General features: G+C 41.2%; 1 long non-coding RNA gene across 1 annotated transcript in view; it reads right to left on the bottom strand.

Moving 5' to 3' along the window:
* Nucleotides 1-251: 251 nt before the first annotated feature.
* LOC149216040 (uncharacterized) overlaps nt 252-19,448 on the bottom strand; it is a 47,397-nt gene continuing 28,200 nt past the window's right edge. Inside the window, exon 4 of the long non-coding RNA XR_016251060.1 lies at nt 252-2,030. This is a non-coding gene — a long non-coding RNA (uncharacterized LOC149216040). The remainder of the gene's footprint in view (nt 2,031-19,448) is intronic.

Here is a 19,448-nt window from a genome sequence, read left to right as displayed (position 1 = left end):
CTGAGTGCATCATTTATTATTCTCATGAAAGTAGCAGGAGCATTAGTTAAGCCAAAAGGCATAACCAACCACTCATACAATACCTGCTTTGTTTTAAAAACAGTCTTCCATGCATCTTGCTCTGCAACTCTGACCTGATGATATCCACTATGCAAGTCTAACTTGGAAAAATAAACAGCGTCTTTCAACTGATCTAATAGATCACCTATGCGAGGAAGGGGATAACGATTTTTGATCGTTATCTTATTCAGTGCTCGGCAATCAATGCACATTCTCCACAAGCCATTTTTCTTTCTCACCAAAATAATTGGAGACCCACTTGTTGATGTGCTAGGTCTGATGAACCCCTTCTCGAGCAACTCATGTACTTGCTTCTTGATTTCTGCACTCTCTAAAGCGGACAACCTGTACATTCCGATGTTAGGCAATGGAGCATCTTGCTGCAAATTAATATCATGCACTATTTCCTTTTTAAGTGGCAGACCTTTAGGTTCTTGAAACAAGATATCATATTCTGAAACAACTTTTTCTAAATCAGCGCGCTGTTTAGCATCACAACTCTCAAATACGTTGGTTTTATCAGGTTTCTTTTCCTTTACAACCATCAATAAAAATTGTTTGCATGAATTTAGAATTCATTTCATTTGCCCTGAGTTTATGAGAGCGAATGGGAGCGAATGTCGTTGGATCTTTATGGAGATGATCGGACGGTGGGAAATGATCGAGTAGGTTACTTTAGCGGGCTCGATGAAAGCCATCGGATTGGCGGGGACTGACCAATGGCGAGGATTCAGCGAGGGGTTCATGAGCGCACGAGGTCATGTTGGTGAGGTTCTAAGGTGGCTTTGTGGTTTTGCGCTCATGGCTTAAGGCCAAAGGGGTTTAATATGTCGGGCTTAGAAAGAAAATAGAGAAATGGGGGTGATAGATAGAAAGCGGGATAGAAGGAAAAAGGAAAAAGCGGCCAATGTGAGCTTCCTTTTGAACGTAACCAATTAGAGAATCAGCATTGCACAGCAGTGCTGACAGTACCTACACAAAAAATGTCTTTCCAACTTTCCATTCCTAATTATTTTGTTTTTTCTAGTTTGTTCCATTACCAATAAGATAGTTGCTAAGTCTCGTGACATGCTTCTTCTTCAAACGATGCTCTTTCTGTCGCATTCATGCAAGAGAAATGAATTAGAAACTGATAAAAGCAAGCCAACCAACTTAAGCTCTCTTGTTTACTCATGCTAGGGTTCCCATGTGTGTTTAGCCGATAACTGCTAACTTCTAGAGACAGGAACTGTGACATTTTAGCTGAAGTTTAGGTTCACAAGAATGATCTCCAACAATCTCGTGTTTACCTTGGAAGTGGTTATATGCCTCTAATTTCAAGATCTTCCCCATATATGTATTTCACTAGATATACACATGAAAGAATAAATCTACATATCTACATCATTGGTGCCACTTGCCTTCAGCAAGATGTCAACACCCAACAACATCTTGTAACAGGTAAATCATGTAACTTACAGAGAATTAAAAAAAAAAATATCGATAAAGGTAATCCTTCAGCAGACAACTAACCAACAAGCGTTATTTACACTCTTCCCATGCAGATGAAAGTATGGATAGCTATTGTTTGTGCTGAACAATGATCTTTATTTATTATGCTACCATGGGAGCAACGATTCTAATATATCTGGAAATGTGAAAAGACAGCCTTTGCAATAACGCAGTGAAAAGGATTCCTTTAGTCACGGGAATCTTTTTTATCGTGGCTTTTTCAAGGAATACATATATGATTATTGAGAGCAAAGAGGAGTGAGCTGAGGAGGGCTTTGTGTAGTATGGCTGCAGTCTCTCCACAATCTTTCAGGGATGCTGCTGAATTTGAAATATCTCTTAGTATGAAACCAGTCTCCCAGTATCTTAACCAAGGGCAACCCTGAAATTGAGACCAGTCTCTGGGCGATCCAAAATGAAATTGAAAATGAAGGTCTCACTAACTCACTCCAAGAAAAAGCAGCAGCAAAAATTCGTCCCTGGATAAAACAAATCCAGATTTATGAACACTTTCAGGCAGAAATTTGTTCTTGAAAAAGCAATCAAAACCATCCAACGTGAATTTGAAAACGCAAGTTTCACTGACCCACTCCAACAAAAGCAGCAGTAAAAATTTTAGCCTTGAATAAAATTTATGCTAGAGGAGAATATTTGAAACAAAGATCCCAAAAGCAGATCGGAGTACAAACTCTTTCTATAAATCCACATAGTATAAGAGATGAAACAAATTTCCTAGTATAAAAAAGCCAACGACTCCATAATACAAGACCAAGCATCTACAAAAACACAAGTGTCTAGATTTCTCAAGTCCCTCCTACCAGATCAGGGGTCAAATTTTTCAAATGAGCAAAATTGGGTCTTATCCATCATCCCCAAATCCATCGCTCAAGAACAACCATACAGATCTGAGTTCCCACATCTTGATAGGTTCCATAAACCACAAGACCATCGCTCAAGAAGACAATAGCGTGATGATGGAACCTATCAAGATGTAGGAACGCAGATCTGTACTTTTTTATATGGAAAAAGGCCAGGCCTGCCAGACCAGATGACTTCCCAGTGAGCATCTTTTAAAAGATGTGGCACATCATCCACACAGACTTTACTAACAATGGTTGCAGAAACAAGATCCTCATGTGAAATTCGTAAAGCTCAAAAACAACATATCGCTCTCTCATTCCAAAAGTTGATATTGCAGAAGATTTAGGGACCTAGAAACCCATATCACCACTCATAACATTGTGTAAAATCATAGGCACAAGGATCAGGCATCTCCCCCAATCCCTCACCTCAAAAGAACAAAACCAGTTTCTAGCTGGTAAACAATCCAATCTCTTAAATCAAAAAAGAGGGGTATGCTTCTCAAATTAGAGCTGGAAAAAGCTTATGATAAAATGAACTAGGGTTTCCTGAAAAGCCTTATAAGTTATAACCCTAGTTTTTTATTTGACATTGATTGAACAAAATCCAAGAATGCTTATTCAATAGCACCTTTTGTTTTCCTTGTAAATGATGAACTCTCTTCCATTTTTAACTCATCTAGGGGATTAAAACAAGACTTTCTCCTTTCCCTTTTCCTCTCCATTGTCCTTGTATATTCCCATCACAATGATAGTAGCGTCTGATGGGTAGTTCCACACAGGTCCAAGTATCTAGACAGGTGGAAGTTGTCCAAAGGACCTTTAGCCTTAGCAAGTCACTTTAGTTAAGGAATTATTTAAGTAATTTCCTTTTATAAGAAAAGGGAGTTATTCTAATTAAATGCAAAGATTATTTGTATTAATGAATTAAATCAATCTCAACCATTGATCTCAAGCGAAGTTGAAAATCTTAACTGTCAATCACTTTGAAGTTTAGGGTTTTGGATTCAATCAATAACTCAAACTTACAAAAGGAAAACTTACAAAAAAGACACATCAAGTGACCACAAGACAGTGAGATAGTGAGGATCTTGGATGGAGAAGGACATTCATCCAAGTGTCCAGATTCCATTTTAAGAGAAGAAGCGGCACCAAGAGAAGAACCCAGCATCCAGCAGGATCTAAGGACAGGTTTGGAGATTTTTGCTGCAGTACTGAGCAGCAAAAGGGTTTTGCCACCTGGAAAAAATCCAGTTTTTGCTGCCTGAAATTTTCCTCAGTTGGCATTTAATTTCCCAGAAAGGGAAGCCCTTGTATGCTGCAAAACTAATGTTAACGGGCATCAGATTTGAATGGCATAATTTCCTGTGTGCATGTGTATGAGATTGATCAATTGTGCATCAATGTTTTTATATTTTATTTACCTGATAATATTCCAGCAGTGCTTTTATTTAGTAAATCTGCAGTTAATAAATTTTGCAGCAAGCGATTTGCTATGTAATAAATCGCCAGTAGCTGGGGCTAGTAAAATTAACATGGTATCACAGCATTGTCTCTGAGGAGGAGACCAATTTTTCAAGTATTGCAAATAAGCCAGATTCAGTAAATTTGTGGAGGCAAGGAAGGCTGTACTATTTTCTGCATAAAAATCCACAGAAAGTCAAGGTTGCAGACACAGTGGTACCATACAGGAGCCACAACAGTCCATACAGTGGGACAGGCCATACAGGTGACGTCGGCATATGCACACATGTGGGTAACAGATGATGACAGCAACCGTACCTGCACAGCACAGGTAGACGGCAATCACTGTAACGCACAAGACACAGACCAGAAGAAAGATGACTGTGCGTGTTAGAGCCATACGTACCCAGCATGAGACAGTGATGACAGCAAGTACAGGAGATTGCAACAAGTATGAAAGTGGGATAAGACAGCATATGACTTGACAGGTGAGGACAAAACATTATAGGGTGACATTAGCAAGCAGGAGCAGTCCGTATAGGACAGATCAGATCACCGAACAGTTATTTGGTGGTCATTCTTCAGAAGAAGAGAAGGAAGGCATACCAGTCAAAGGTTTTGCAGGATTTCAAATTTTGTGGGTTTTTTTAAAGAGCCAAAAACATAGATCCACAGAGAATTGTAGCAAATCTATCGAATCTGTAAAAAGATCTTAGCAGATCTATAAACCAATAGCATTTTTAAACTTGTGGGTGCTAAAAGAACTTAGCACAGCTAATTTTATCAAATCTAAGAATGGTAACAACTAATCTCAAAGATGAAGACTGGTTGGATGGAGCATCTAAATTCTAGTCCTGTAAAGTGAGGGTGACCTTCCCGTTAGAAGAACATGACTTTCGGAAGATGACAGAAAAAGTTATTCCTGTACCAACACTGAACAGATGCAGCACTCAAGGCAACTCATGAGGACATTTGAGCCAAAATTGATTATGGATACTGCAAGGGATCATTTGATCCCACACTTGGAAAAGAAGCAGTCGGCCAGAGAGATGTTTAAGGATCTAGTGAACCTTTACTATGATAACATGAATAGCAAGATGATATTGAGCAACAAACTCAAATCCATCCAGATATCGACATTCGATAATGTTGCCAACTACTTCATGAAGATCAACCAGATACTAGACCAGCTTGTAGCCATTGGAGATATCGTGGATGAGACAGAACTCGTCAATGTGGCACTGAATGGGTTCACCAAACCACCGGAACCATTTGTCAAGAGAGTCTATGCTCAGCAGAAGCTTCCCAATTAGGAGAGGCTTTGGGATGATTGCATCCAAAAAGAGGTTTGGGAGGAGTCTAAGGCCAGCAGGCAATGAGATGGAGAGAAGAACTTGGCCTTGTTCAATCAAGCCAAGAAGAGCAATAGGAAGGGTTCCAAAGGCAATAAAGAGTGGTCACAACCAAGGAAGGACTTGATCAAGCTGAAGTGCTTCATTTGCCACATGAATGGGCACTATGCATCACATTGTCCCCATAAGAAGGGGTAGGGGAAGTCGCAACAAACAGCAACATCAATAAAGGTACAACTTGATGAATTTGCAGCAAAATTCGAGAAGGACTTCTCATTGGTCTCTTGTCTCTCTACCAGCAACATCACCAAAAGTGCTTGGTACTTGGACACTACTGCATCATGCCACATGACAAAAGCATCAGAGTTGCTTAGCAGTCTAATGGAGAAAGTTCCAACTCAAGTCGGAAGGAACGTTGGAAGCCAAGAACATGTTGTTTGTACAAGAATTGTACAAGAATTTCCTCTCAGTCTTAGTGATGGTGGACAAAGGATATGAGGTCATGTTAGGGTGTGGACACGTGCTCATCCATCAAGAAGATCCTAGCCCAGACATAGTAGTGAACATCGAGGTTAGAGAGATCAACTTATACAAGTTGAAAGGCAAACCTGTTTAGGCATTGGTACATAGGAGTGACAACTTGTGCGAGTCGTCGCACAGGAGGTTGGGACAGTTGCGCTACACAGTTTTTCCAATCCTAAGGGAGATTGTCACTGGTCTCCCAAATCACAGTATTGATTAGCAGAGCATTGCAAAGGGCGTGCACTTGGCAAGAATACCAAGGTTGTTTTCAAAGCAGCTAGAGTAAGTCAAAGGGGATCTTGGATCTTATCCATTCATATGTGTGTGGACCAATATTGGTGGTGTAAGTGTAAAGGGTGTTGTACTATGTCAAATTAATTGATGACTATTCCAAGAAAATATTGGTGGTGTAAGTGTAAAGGATGAGGCCTCCAATTGGTTCAAGGTCTTCAAGGCCCAGGTAGACAACCAAATAGGCAAGAAGATCAAGGTCTTGAGGTCAAACAATGGGGATGAGTACACCTCCAATGACTTCAAGAATTTCTACAAGGACGCTAGGATCAAGAAGGATATGATAGTCTCATACAACCCTCACTAGAATGGGAGTGCAAAGAGAAAGCAACAGTCCATCATTAATTTTGCCAAAGCAATGGTACATAATCAGGATCTGCCTATGTTTCTTTGGGCAAAAGCATGTAACACTGCGATATTTGTGCCAAACAGGAGTCCTCACAGGATAATGGGGGACAAAACTCCTAAGAAAACTTTCACAATGTTGAAGCCAGAGATAGAAATCCATATGCTTGTGGAGAAGAGGATGAAGCTAGAGAACAACAATCAAACACTTGCAGTTTCAGAAGTCAACCTCAAGTAGACAGCAGTCATTAGCTCTTTCCAATTATGTTAGGAGACGTAGGTGGTGTTAGTGTCAGTCTTTCCAGCCTTCCTCCAGTGATCAAATGTGCTCTTACAAAGTGATTTTGAAGTGTCAAGGTCAAATTTTGTCATTTCAAAGAGTTTTCAAGCAAAATTTGGTCACTAGGCATTAGGTCTAGGGTTTGCCCAAATGTCAGTCCATGTCATCATTCAGCTGAGTCTATCATCATTCAAAGGGTTGTCATCGTCATGTCAGTATCTAATGGGTCATTTTACATCTTGTTCATGCTTCAGTTGTGCCTAGGCAAGTTCATTTCCCTCTCCTAGGGTTTTGAAAGCCAATTTCTCTTGGACGGTCAAATCACCAGCAAAACTTGTTTCCTGATGTTCATACACCTTCCCCTATCCTTAAAGTACCTTATCAAACACTTCCCATCCCTTAGATCCGCCAAATTCCTCATTTTTGCACAAACCCTAGTTTCTAGCTACAACCTGGCAATTTTCTAGGTTTGGCCTGTGTTTTGTCCTTTTCGACCCCTTCCCCTCACTCAATCTCTGAGATTCCACTTTCCCCTGCTTCCTAACATCCCTCCCCACTCTCAAAAATTTCCCCAAGAATTTAGAAGCCCTCTATCCCCTTCATTTCGCTCCATTTCGACAAAATCCCTTGTTTCACACATCGGGACAAGTTTCACTCAAAAGCTGTTTCTGAGCAATCAAAGATGAATTTTGCAAAACTGAGAGAGGTTTTTGTCCACAACATGCCAAGGAAGAAAAACCTCTTTCACTTTTTACACAGGTGTCATGGTTTGAGAGAAATGTCAAAAATACCGGCGAGAACGAAGGTGCTCCAAGGACGGTTGGCCAAAGCACAAAAACGAAGGAAAACGCCCGATCCACTCCAAATTTTGGCCAAAGCCTCTTTGACTAAGCATGGTACTTGATTGGGGACTCCCAGCCCAAATTTCAAGAAATTTGGAGAAAATTTTGTCATTTGTGAATTTTTTGTGTAATTTTACAGGTTTTGGCCGTTGGAGTGGTCTCACCCCGCGCGCGACCACTCGTGGGGACAGCTCAGAACGGGGAAAACTCTACATTTTTGGAATTGCCATGCAAAAATACACTTGCCTATGGATGGACTTCAAATTTTATGGAGATTTGGACTTCTAAAAGCTCAAAATACATGCAAATTTTGACTTTCTGCCCCTTTTTTGAGTTGCAGAAAGCTGCCTTGGGAGAAATGATTTTTGAGGGGTCAAATCAACTCCAAATTCAGAAATTCCAATGGGGTTGGAAAGTAGACTCATAGACCTTTCCAACAAGCTATCTTGCACTTGATTTGGACACCAGGAAGGCCCTCAAACACAGCTGCCAATGTGCGCGACCACTCCAAGGGAGGGGCGCGACCACTCAGGGAAATTTTGCCAGTTTGACCATTTCGGCCTGCAAAACTCAGTTTTTACTATGGTTGACTCTTAATGCTTGTAAATGATGGATTTTTGGATAATTTTCATGGCACATGGATACATTTACTCTCCTTTGACACTTCTAGAAGTTTCTTTGATGTAAATAGTGAATATTAAATGCATGGATGGGTTACCTAAGTTTTAGAGGCAAGTTGTTTTGACTGCCTATTATCTAGTGCTTAGTTTAGAATTAGTTCAAACTGCTCCTAGGAAGCTGAGCTCGACCCCTAGAGGTGGGGAAAGGAGTTAGATGATCTATATTATGCCTTCTCTTGCTCATTTTCATGGTTGGACTCTTGAGGGAGAAGCTCTATTGTATATTTTACTTGTATCTCTGCAATTTGAGGAAAAGGAAGGCCAAGGTTTTGCAGACATCATTGTGGATTCTTGTGGATTATTGTGTTGATGGTGTGTTTCCTACTTGTCATTGTAAGTGTGTTTATGTGTTCCATCTCTTATTCTATTGCTACTAATTAAACAAAAGAAGTGATAAAGTTTGAATTCATGCATGCCATGCTCAACTTTCAATTTAGTTTAATATTTATGTTTTCCACTGTCTAAAGTGGATTCAAAGTCATTGTTTGCCCTCTTTAGCTCCCTCTCTTTCTTCCTTGATCATCCATTTCAGCTTAAGGCATCAGCACAAACTCCTTCCTTGCCCCAAAGACCCACCTGCAAAAACTGAGCTCAATCCCCACACCCTGAATTGCACTCCCTCCAATTGCCACCAAAAACCCCAAAAACTTTAAATCAACCTTCCTAATCAGTTTACTAGCCTAATATCAGTGTTCTTAATTGGGTCAGCTCATCCTATTGAAATATCTACCGAGTTTGACCGGAGAGAGCCTTCTCATACCCCGTAGGGCTAGCTACGAGGTGAAATGGTTTGATGTTGCCTTGAAGGTTTACCTTCCTCAGCCTAGGGTGAAATCTCAAGCGCTAACAGGTGGTTTGAGCAAACATTGAGTGATGCTCCTACGAGCACATTAAAAGAGAGCAAGCCTTCGAATAAATTTTGAATTAGATGGCATTAATCAATAGCATCATTGAAGAGGCAACAGACCAGGAAGTTTGAAGGACAGCGTTAAGTTATGGTGTGTTCTATGCTTAGAGCAATTTACTTCAATTTCTTCTTATTAGCCCAATGTCAATTCACAGTTTAGCAATCACATTAACATAAATTAAAATGCTGATAGAACATAAATAAATCGACAGAAGACAAGCCAAGACAAGAGACACCAAATGTGGCGGCTAACCATGGACAAACCCTAATGTGGGGAACCCTTTGATCCAATGTAACATGAATCGACGAGTACTCGAGTTAAAATCTAATCGCCCATGAAACAAGCAGAGTCAAAACTCTGTGAGTCAAAACATGTTGACCAAGCTTGACTCGTGCTCAGCGCGAGTTTGACTCGCAAGTCTCCGATTGGGCAGATTCCGCATTTTTTCCCCGAGTCTCGACAGTTTTGGGTTTAGGGTTTATCGGTTTTCGGATTGTCGCTTTATAGGATTGTTGCCATTCCACCGTCGACGCTACAGAGCCATTCCACTGTCCACGACGCCGGAGACTCTTAGAGAAGCCGACAAGAATATGAAACGGGAAAACTATGAGGATCACTGTATTAGCCTATATACATAATACAATGATATACATCAGGCATAAACCTTGATGTGACATACACCGCAAGTAGAACTATATGATACGACACACATCTTTCTTTACTACAATCCATTACCATGATGTGAGGCATTGAATTAGTTGCATCACTCAAACTTCAAGTGAACCACCCTGCCATGCAATAACTCTGACACCTGCGTGAGGTAACCTACGTCCTTACATCTCCATATACCTTAATTAATTAAAGGAGCCTCCAGGTGCCCAACACGATTCTGGACCAAGTTGAGCTCCCACAACCCCAGCCTTATTTTATAAACCATGGTTTAAGGGGATTAAGGAATGGGTCAATATCCCCCTCATTATTAACCATAACGGTGCCTTATCCAAACTGAGCCCTTTGTTTACAAGATGATCCACAACCCAATTATCTCTTCACACGTGATGAACTAAGTGAGCCCTTGGACAATTTTGCAGTGAATAAATTCTCTTGAATATGGATATTAATTTAAGATTCTGAGGGAAAGAGGCCAAATGGAGATGCTGAATTATATTATGAGAGTCACCCACAATTTTTATTCTATTCAGTTTGAGAGAAGTAACACAGAGAAACCCTTGGAGGAGGGCATAGGCTTCCCAAGACTCCAATCTTGGTGGTTATATTTGGAATGCCTCCAGTATACTGAGAAGATAAAGCATTTCATGTATCAAGCAATATGTTTTTCTGGTTTTATTGAAAGGCAACATTTCTATTTTTTTAGAATAACAGTGATCCTCAACACTGCTCCATAACAGTGATCCTCACACCTATCTATCTCCTAGTACATTAGAATACTGATCCATAACAGTGATCCTCACTCGCCTTTTGCATAGTCTCTATAATATATATGTTTACTGACATCTGTCTTCATTTAAATTCTTAGATTTTTAGCATATTTTAAATATTTGGATCATTTTTAAATTTAATTTTTTATTGTCTTTCACAGGAGCCATAAATTAAATAGAAGCCACGACTCCAAATCTTAACAAAAGCCACAAATTAAACACAAGTCCAAAACAACAACAATGTCGAGGGAGAAGGACTTTGCTTGGGCTTATTGTGACAAGATTCCCAAAGACCCCAAGCTCGTTTGTAAATTATGCAAAGCGAAATGTAGTGGAGGCATTTATAGATTCAAGTTCCACCTTGCACAAATACCTGGCCATGATATAGGGCTTTGCAACAAGGTTGACGATAATGTCAAACACCAAGCACCTTGGCCATTAATATGTTGCGTCAGCATAATGCCAAGAAAGCAAAGCAAAATAGTGAAATAAGAACTCTTGGAGTTGATGGTTTTTCTACCACTACCCCCTTGTCACCTCGCTCTGTTGAATCCTCAATGCCGTTCCCAAGTTTCCCACACATGCCTCCAAGTCCAAGTCAAACTCAAGGCCAAATGAGTCCTTCCTTCAACACTGGAGGTGGAAACATAAACACCTTTTTTGCTCCTCGCACAAAACCCAGTTCCCAAACTACCTTGGATGCCATTGGTTGGAAAAAAAATATCCATAGTCAAGCAAGGAAGGCCATTGCTAACTTTTGGTACTATTCTGACATACCTTTCCACTGTGCCAGAAGTCCTTATTGGCAAGCTATGATTGATGCAGTTACTATCCAAGGTTCAAAGCCCCTACATCAGAGAGCCTTAGGACAAATTTTTTGTTAGAGAGTGTTGAAGATGCCATGCTTGTGTTAGCTGAGTTTCATTCATCATGGGTAGAAACAGGGTGCACCATCATCAGTGATGGACGAACAGATCAAAGGAATAGAACTTTAATAAATTTCCTTGTATCTTGTCCCGTGGCCACAATGTTTCTCAAATCAATGGATGCTTCAGACAAGGTTAATACTGCCCAACTTATCTGTGAAATGATGGAGGAAGCCGTTCAAGAAGTGGGAGAAGAACATGTTGTACAAATTGTCACCGATAATGCAGCTAATTATATGGCTGTTGGTAGACTTTTTGAGATTAGGCACCCCACTATTTTTTGGACCTCTTGTGTTGCCCATTGCATAGATTTAATGCTTGAGGACATTGGTAAGCTTCATTCGATACATGAGGTTGTGGAGAAGGCAAAATCCATAACCAAATGCCTCTACAACCACACTATTGTCCTAAATACGATGAGAAAATACACTGGAGGTAAAGAAATTGTTCGACCTGCAATGACTAGATTTGCAACAAATTTCATATCTTTGCAATCCGTGGCAAAAGATAAATCTAAAGAGGATGTTCTTGGGACCTGCATGGATGGCATCTAAACATTCCAGGACCCTTGAAGGCATCGAAATTGTTGCACTTGTGTTTAATGATGGTTTCTGGAAAGATGCCGAAGAGATTATTGTTGTGATAGAGTCCCTTGTTAGAGTTCTCAGGTACTTCAAGTCTTTTAACTTTTTCATTTTTAAGTTTCATTTCAAGGTTCTTTTTATTTACAATGTTTCTTATTTCTTTAAATTTGAATGCTTGAACTTTCAGGATGGTTGACGGTGACAAACCTGCTATGGGTTACATTTATGAGGCGATGGATCTCGCAAAGGAGGCCATCAAAAGAAGATATGGGGATGATGAGACAAAGTATATGCCTCTTTGGGACATTAGAGATGCACGTTGTGATAGGCAATTGCATTCCCCCTTACATACTGCTGGGTACTTCTTAAACCCGAAATATTTTTATGATAAGAGAAAATTTAATGAGGATGGGGAGGTTGGCAGAGGACTTATGACATGCATGGAAAGGTGCTTCCCTAATCCAGAATATCAAAGTTGTGTGAGCTTCTTTAGTTTTCCTTAGTATAGGAAGATTGTCAACCTTGCTAAGAGCCATATGTTCGTCAAAGGTGACATCATGACTAATCTCGACTTCCCTTTGACCAACCACATAGATTCTGTAGCCCTTGGAATTTTTGCTATAGCCCACGAAGATTCCATTCTTTCCAGATGCACCCAATTTATTCCTTTTCTCTTTCGGCACATGAAAATATATGGAACTTCCAAAAATTCTAAAGTGAGGGACATCAAGTATCTTACCAGTTAAAATCTCTTCGGGAGTCTTGGAACCCAATGCTTGATGAGGGTATGGGTTTTGAACATAGCAGCTTCAACCCATAGAAACTTCAGAAGCCTTTGATCATGGAGTATAGCACGAACAGCTTCCACAATCATACGATTCTTCCTTTTTGCCACACTATTATACTCAGGAGTGTATGGTGTTGTGGTCTCCCTCTTAATGCCAGCCTTTTTGCAAAAGTCATGGAACACATTGGATTCATACTCGGTCCCATTATCAATCCTTAAGATCTTGATCTTCTTCTCGGTTTGATTTTCGATCAAGGCTTTGAAGTGATAGAACCAGGGGAACACTTCAACCTTCTTTTTCAAGAAATATCCATGTCTTGCGAGAATAGTCATCTGTAATAGTCATCTATAAATAACCTCCGAAAGAGTTCACGGGCATCATACCAGATATGTCGAAGTGAACCAACTGCAAAATATCGAAGGTCTTGCTATGGCTTGAGGGGAATGGACCCCTTTTGAGCTTTCCTTAGACACATCTCGAACATACATCTTCATGCTCTATTTTGAACTCAGGCATCCCTGTCACCATTTGTCTCACATCAAGTAGATCCTTATAATGAAGGTGGGCAAACCTTCGGTGCCATAGTTCAGACTAAAGAGATGTGTCGCAAGACACGACTCCCAACGGACTTCTTCCAACTTGATATAGAGAGTCGACTCGAAACCCAAGAGTGAAAGCATCTTTAAAATTCTTTTTCCACACACGTATCTTGCCATCGATGAAGGCCACATTGTAGCCTTTGTCTTCCATTGACGAAATGGATACCAGGTCCTTGAGATCAGGTACATATAGGACTTCTTGCAAATGAATTGTGTTACACTGATTTAATTGAAGAGTAACATTCCCTACACCCTTTACGAGATAGGTGAAGTTATATACAAGAATAATCTCCAGGTTCGTCTCCTTCTCTATCAGATGAGAGAGAGCTTCCTTGTAACCAGTGAAGTGCCTTGAGGCACCACTATCAATAAGCCAATACCCGACGAGTCTGGAGGAGTAGTAGAGAGGGCCGATATAAGATAATATTCATCTTGCTTATTGTTAACAACATTAGATTCATACCTGGAGTTCCTTGCCTTCTTGGAGGGTTGACCATCTCCTTGATTTCCAGCATTCCTCTTTCCTTTGCCGTTAAACCTGCCATTCCTTTGATTGTGGTTGGAATTGCCCCGGGAGCGATTTTGATCATCGTCATGAGATGTGTCCTTCCTATTTGGACACTCCCTCGTACAGTGGCCAGATTTTTTGCAAGCGAAACATCTTCCCTTCCTTCCACCTTTCAATCAGGCCTTTCCTATGGATTTGGACCCAAAATTATTTCTCCTTTTAGCATGAGAGGAGAAAGCAGTGGGGTTGCCTTTAAATGAAGGCATTTCCTGCTCTTCCATCCTTGTCTCTTCCTGAATGCATCTCGCCATCAATTCCTCAAATCTCGGAATTACATTATTGTTGAGAAGAGTGGTTTTAAATACATACAATTTGGATGGGAGCCCTCCAAGACTTATGATAGTCTGTTCCCTGTCAGGAATGACTTCCCCAATCGATAGGAGATCATTCTTGATCTCGAGAAGTAGGATTGCATATCCTCATCTTTGCCCTTCTTAATTTCCTTCAGCTTATTTTTGAGGAACAAAAGTTGATTTGCATCACTAACTTTAAACAAGCTTACCAGCCTATCATAGATCTCCTTGGAGGTGTTCAGCTCGAAAACGTAAGCCACCAGGCGCTTGTCAATAGAGTCCCGGATGATCTTCTTCTCTTTGGCTTCCCCCTTAGTATACTTGTTCCTTGTAACAATCGATGCATTTGATGGAGGTTCTGTAATTTTGCCTCTCACATGGTCCAACACTTCCTGCTCTTTCAATGTCAAATCGAGAGACATCTTCCATCCGTGATAGTCAGACTTCTCATGGAGCTTAACTTCGGCGAGGAAGTGTGATGAGGAACCCATGAAGTCTTAAGACTTTTTCCAAGAGTCTTCAGTGATTGCTCTTGCTTGGGCTTTGTCTTCACCTCAACTCTGATACCATATTAAGTTATGGTATGTTCTATGGTTAGAGCAATTTACTTCAATTTCTTCTTATTAGCCCAATGTTAATTCACAATTTAGCAATCACATTAACATAAAGTAAAATGCTGATAAAACATAAATAAATCGACAGAAGACAAGCTAAGACAAGAGACACCTAATGTGGCAACTAGCCAGGGACAAACCCCAATGTGGGGAAACTGTTTGATCAATTCTTCTATATTCTTCAATAATTCAGCAGAGAGAGAGAGAGATAGTACAATATCACAAATCTGATATTTTATATCAGCAGCCTGCAAAGTCAAGGCTAGTCAAATCAGCCCCAACTTGACCTCAAGTCAACCTAGGAGAACTCGGCCTCCAACAACAATAGTAAGCAGCCCAAAACAGTGCACAAAATGTGGTCAAACATAAATCAACACACTGCAACCCTGTGATCAGCCCTAACCAGTCAACACTGGTCAAATCCGTGCTCAAACAAGCCAGCGTTTGGCTGCCCAACAATGCGCCTAGCCCAGGAGAGGCTGTGCAACCCAAAAATGCAGTCAAACCTTCCACTATGCTAGTCAACGCATGCATAAACAAATATGCGTCCTTCATGTTCATCACTAACTCAACGTTGCCCTAAACTTGATCAGTGGACCTTCTTCAGCCACACATGTGAGAGAAAGACTCTTCTAATGGGTAGGAGAGAGAGAAGATCTGTGGTGAGATGAGTGAATAATGCCACAAGGTATCTTCCTTTTATATGAATCGTTGAGGTTAAGTTGGGGGTGTGCCACACAATTTATCTTGCTGGCCAACCTTGACAAATTGTCAAGTATATACAAATAAATTCATATCTCCATAAATACATGTCGAAATTGGATGATCATTAGATCAATCCTACACCTCTCGACGAGAGGAATCCAAGAAAACTATCAGCTGCCATAAATAAGATGACCCACATGGAGTTTGGCCCTAGTTTCCAATTTTAACACTCCCTCTCAACTAGGGAGAACTCCTGCTAATCCATCTGATCGTCGGTACTATCTTTGCCATCAAATGCATTGCCCTGCACTGCTTGGCTCTGCTCCGCTGAACTATGAAGAAGAAGAAATGATCGAGGATGTATCATACCATCCTCCACTGACCTGAAGTAAGTCCCAGATAAAAGAGAGTGCTCAATAGCGCTCTTACTAACCCGAAGTCAGTTCCAAAGAGTGTGTCATACCACTCTTACTAATCTTAGATCAGTTCCAAGAGAGAGTGAGCTATATCACTCTTACTGACCCGAAGTCAGTTCTAATTGATCCCAAATCAATGTCGGTCATCCTAGCATAGGGAGTACAGTATATACACGATGTGTCCATCGGTACTACTATGGTCCCTATCCTCATTTCCCTACTCATTGGCCAAATGAGAGGTACTTCCCATGAGTCCCAGACTGCATGGGTAGGATGCCTCGGCAGGAGAACCACTCATCCTGCCCACAAGTCACCACGAGGTATCACAGGGGAAGGTTGAACCATTCACCCTGTACACAGTGCACCACTAGGGGAGGGTGAGTCGCCCTATGGTCGCTTGTCGCTCCAAGAAGTACCCCAAGCCCCCCGGAGCTCCTAGAGCTCAATGCATGCATCATAGAGGACCCTCATAAGAGGGTCTCTCAACGACTCCAAGTCGTTCTTGAAAAGTCAAGAATTTGACCTTTCTTGGGGGCTTTGTCAGAATGTTGGCAACCTGCTCATCTGTACCGATATGATGGAGCCTTGTTGCTCCTGGTTGTACCATATCCCAAATAAAGTCGTACCTGATATCGATATGTTTGGAGCGATCATGAAATATGGGATCCTTGGATAAACGAATCCCACTCTGGTTGTCACAAAGGATCACAGTAGTATCTAATGTATGTCCAAACAGCTCACTAAAGAGCTTCCACAACCAGACAGCCTCACAAGAGGCCATACTCGTAGCAATGTACTTTGACTCAGCAGTGCTCAAAGCCACCAACTTCTGCTTCCTACTCATCAAGGATATCGAGGCAGAACCCAAAGAGAAACAACACCCATAAGTGCTCTTTCGGTCCACCACACTACCTGCCCAATCATATCTGTATATCCATGTAGCCTCACATCTCCGACAGTGTATCTCAACCCATGAGTGACTGTGTCTCGAAGATATCTCAAAATATTCTTGGTACCAATCCAATGTGAGTGGTGAACCTTAACCATATTTGGCTCAATGTGTTGACTGCAAAACATATATCCAGATGGGAGTTCACCAAGAACATCAATGCTCCTATGAGTTTACGATACTTAGTAGCATTTCCCAAAGTAGGTCCGGCAACACCACCGCATAACTTCTTGAAGTCAAGCTCCATCGAGGTAGTCACAGGCTTGCAGTCCACCATACCCAATCTCTCCAAGATCTTCACCACATATTTTCCTTGAGATAGGAAAAACTCCCCTAGCGTCTGCAAACTTCCAACCCTAGGAAATAGTGCATCAATCCTAGGTCCTTCATCTCAAATTCAGAAGCCAACTCGCTCTTACATTTGTGAATGAGAGGATCTACACCTGTCAGAGAGAGGTCGTCAACATACAACACCAGTATGAGAGGCTTATCATCTTCAACCTTAAAGTAAAGGTTTGGATCAGCTTCACTCCTAGTGAATCCCAGCTTCATCAAGTAGATATTGATCCTCTCATACCAAGCTCGGGGTGCTTGCTTCAGCGCATAGAGGGCTTTCTTCAACCTGCACACGTGAGATTCCCGATTATGAATCTCAAACCCCTCGAGTTGTTCCAAATAGACTTCCTCTTTAATTGAACCATGCAAGAATGAGGTCTTGACATCCAACTAATGTAGGTTCCATCCTTGTGAAGCAGCAAGGGCTGTGATCGAGTTAATGGTGGTGTATCGAGAACCAGGTGCAAATATCTCATCATAGTCTATACCTTCCTTTTGAGAGAAGCGTCGAGCAACAACGCGAGCCTTATACTTTTTAGCACTCCCATCAGCTCCATGCTTTATTTTGTAAAGCCACTTTGAGGTGACAATTGTTTTGTCTTGGGGTCTGAAGACCACATCCCAGACACCGTTCTTCATGATGGACTCGTATTCCTCATTCATAGCATCCTTCCATACTTGATGCTTCACGGCTTCTTCAAACAATGAAGGCTCATTTTGAATGATCGTGCTCATAATGGTCAAGTATCCCTGATACCTGGTCAGCTTCTTACTTCCACAGAAAGTCCCTCTGGGTGCAATGTGTCCTTCGACATCATTAAGTGTCCCCCTAAGCCATGAGGGCCTCTTCCTAGAAGAGAAAGGCTCTTGCGGAGGGGGATCAATAAGATCCATAAGTTCTTACACATTGGGCATTGTCTCATCTTTCCTTTTCATTCAGCTTCCTAGTGTCAGCTTCTTTAGTTTTCCTTAGTATAGGAAGATTGTCAACCTTTCTAAGGCCATATCTTTGTCAAAGGTGACATCATTACTAATCTCGACTTCACTTTGACCAGCTACATAGATTCTATAGCCCTTGGAATTTTGCTATAGCCCACGAAGATTCCCTTCTTTCCAGATGCACCCAATTTATTCCTTTTCTCTTTTGGCACATGAAAATATACGGGACTTCCAAAAATTCTAAAATGAGATACATCAGGTTTCTTAGCAGTGAACATCTCTTTGGGAGTCTTGGAACCCAATGCTTGATGAGGGCATCGGTTTTGAACATATACGGCGGTATTCACAACTTCGGCCTATAGAAACTTCAAAAGCCTTTGATCATGCACATAGCACGAACCACAATCGTACGATTCTTCCTTTCTGCCACACCATTATGCTCAGGAGTGTATGGTGTTGTGGTCTCCCTCTTAATGCCAACCTCTTTGCAAAAGTCATGGAACTCATTGGATTCATACTTGGTCCCATTATCAGCCCGTAAGATCTTGATCTTCTTCTCGGTTTGATTTTCGATCAAGGCTTTGAAGAGACGGAACCAAGAGAACACTTCATCCTTCTTTTTCAAGAAGTATATACACATCGTTCGAGAATAGTCATCTGTAAATAACCTCCTAAAGAGTTCACAGGCATAGTACCAGATATGTTGGAGTGAACCAACTGCAAAATATTGGGGGTCTTGCTATGGCTTGAGGGGAATGGTCCCCTTTTGAGCTTTCCTTCGGCACATCCCGAACATACACCTTCATGCTCTATTTTGAACTCAAGCATCCCTGTCACCATATGTCTCACATCGGGTAGAGCCTTATAATGAAGGTGGGCAAACCTTCGGTGCCATAGTTCGGACTGAAGAGATGTGTCGCAAGACATGACCCCCAACGAACTTCCTGCAACTTGATATAGAGAGTCGAATCGAAACCCAAGAGTGAAAGCATCTTTAAAATTCTTCTTCCACACACATACCTTGCCATTGATGAAGGCCACCTTGTAACCTTTGTCTTCCATTGCCAAAATGGACACCAGGTTCTTCTTGAGATCAGGTACGTATAGGACTTCTTGCAAATGAATTGTGTTACCCTGATTTAATTGAAGAGCAACATTCCCTACACCCTTTACAGGATAGGTGGAGTTGTCTACAAG

The sequence above is a fragment of the Pinus tabuliformis genome, chromosome 1_1, assembly GCF_031772625.1.
Source record: "Pinus tabuliformis cultivar Carrire ecotype Pingquan chromosome 1_1, CPIR1, whole genome shotgun sequence".
Taxonomy (NCBI): Eukaryota; Viridiplantae; Streptophyta; class Pinopsida; order Pinales; family Pinaceae; genus Pinus; species Pinus tabuliformis.
Note: the sequence above shows the minus strand (reverse complement) of the source record. Positions and strands in the feature narration are given on the sequence as shown.